Source organism: Limulus polyphemus, unplaced genomic scaffold (genome assembly GCF_000517525.1).
Source record: "Limulus polyphemus unplaced genomic scaffold, Limulus_polyphemus-2.1.2 Scaffold3550, whole genome shotgun sequence".
NCBI classification, from domain to species: Eukaryota; Metazoa; Arthropoda; class Merostomata; order Xiphosura; family Limulidae; genus Limulus; species Limulus polyphemus.
This window is the reverse complement of record NW_013669160.1, coordinates 30,813-33,402: the sequence shown is the minus strand read 5'-3', so window position 1 is coordinate 33,402 and position 2,590 is coordinate 30,813.

Below are 2,590 nucleotides of genomic sequence, written 5' to 3'. Positions count from 1 at the left end.
CTTTTGTAAATCAGCAGCATACTCTTCACAGCTAGCAATCCCAAAGACCTTAATATCATCTGCAAATTTAAGTAATTTATTTACCATTCCTTCATCCATGTCTTGATTCCTTTAGAGGCATAATGCCATTCCAAACCATTCTGCCCCAATTTAATCCCTGCTTTTATACAGTACATTCTACTTTATAAACATCTTTTACATGAGTAGACACATTTATATCAAGTCAACTGTGTCACAAGTATACAGAAGTTACAGTTAAGGTGACAAAGCAGTTAAATACTTTGAAATAACAGATGTTGATTATTCTACATTGTTTTTGTCTTGGAAAAGTAAAATTACTTCATTTCATCTTCACTTAACATTCAACAGTCACAAAGTTTGGTTCCAATTCAAATGAAGAAGATTAAATACTAGCTTTTTTTATCAATATAGTTTTTACAATCTAATTATTTTCAAGACAATTTGTCCTCAGATAACTTGTATTTTATCAACAGGAATTATTATCATGTACAAGTTATTTTAAACATGGAGTAACCATCCAATAACATTGTTCAGTAATGTTACCCTCAATCTCAACAGTTCCATTCTGAAAAGTACATGTGGGTTTTATTAAAATTCAAAATTTAGTTGTATTTCATTCTGTGTCAGAATTTAAATCCATATTAACAGAAAATATAAGATTTCAATAATTGAATGCAAAGTTTACAAAGATGAAAAAGTCTAATTTTCTTCAGTACCATAGTGAACTTAAAATAGAGAATATGGAAAACTTAGAACAAACACTTGTGTAAATTTCAACCAGTAAGCAATAAACGCAATGTCACTAACAATATTTTAATAATTTTATATAATCTACACTTTGGTTTACAGTTAAAATCTTCCTGTGAGAGACTTGTCCCAGAAAATTGTCTATTATCACATTCACACCTTAATACAATGACAGTTGCATAAGTAAAATACTACCATAACCAAAGTTTGATATTTAACTTATGATTGTGACACCCTTTTACTATTTACATGAGTCATGCAAAAAAACGTAAAACATCAAATAACATTTCCTTTAAACAAGTTTGTTTGTTTTAATCTTAAAATGTTACTTTTACTGTCTAATATCAAAGCTATGGAAAAATGTTACAAATTACCTTTCATTTCTATGTTCTACCTGAACATAATTATCTTTCAATCAGCAAGTCATGTTAAATTTCCTTGAATTATCAAATTTCATCATGCCAACAACCCCTAACATCAAGGTATGAAAATACACAGCAAATGAAAGACTATCATATAAAATTTCCATTGCCACGAGTTCACTAATACATAGAAAATCATGAACTTATTATTCAAAATAAAATGCACAAAGTATGATAAAATGTATAATAAATTAGTATGATAATACTTGCATACAATTCAAACTATAGCAAGTCCCTCCCCATTTATCCAACCATGTCATTGTCAAGTAGAGGGTCTGTTACAAAAGTTAAAAAGACAATACCATGAAAAATTAAATAATTCTTTATTGACTTCTCTGTAATAAAACTGAAAGAACAGAACAAGTTCTGAAATGTCATCTATGTAATGGTCATACAGTCCAGATAAATAGAACTGTACTCAAATTAGAAAATTATCTTAATATTGCCCCATATCTGTTGAAAAGATCAATAAGGCTGAACACAATTCCATTTAAAGTAAATATTGAACACAAAAATAGCTTTCAGATGGGCAGTGAAATGTTTCAATGCAATGCTTCTGAAACAATCCTTGGGGTAAAACAATGAAGAGAACATGATATTTATCATGATAAATGAAAAGCACACATTTTATCCATGAGACCACAAAGGAGTATCACTTCTCTGAACAGTGGCATATGTTACAGTTGTGTGTGAGGAACACTTTTTTTTTTAACATGGAGATCACACAGAGACATCACTTCTCTGAACAGTGTCATATGTCACAGTGGTGGGTGAAGAACACTTTCTTATCCAGGAGACCACACAGGGACATCACTTCTCTGATCAGTGTTGTATGTCACAGTGATAGGTGAGGAATACTTTCTTCTCAAGGAGACCACACATGGACATCACTTCTCTGATCAGTGTTGTATGTCACAGTGATAGGTGAGGAACTACTTTCTTCTCAAGGAGACCACACATGGACATCACTTCTCTGATCAGTGTTGTATGTCACAGTGATAGGTGAGGAACACTTTCTTCTTAAGGAGACCACATGGACATCACTTCTCTGGTTAATGCCATACCTTACAGTGATGGGTGAGGAATACCTCTCAATCAGAAAATTGCACAGGGACACCAGTTTTCAAAATATCATGTTACAGTAACAAACATCACTTCTCTGACAAATGTTACATCAAAGCAATTTTTGAAAACAACTTTCTTAACCAGAAAACCACAGAGAAACATTATTCTCTGAAGAACTTCATACCTCAAAATAATCATTAAGGAGCATTTTCTTAACCAGAATGCCATACAAAGACATCACTTCTCCTAGGATTGTCATATCTCACAGAATATGGTGAGAAACTTTTTTTTTATAAAACAGAAGACCAAGTGAAGAAAGTTAATATTTTCCTACA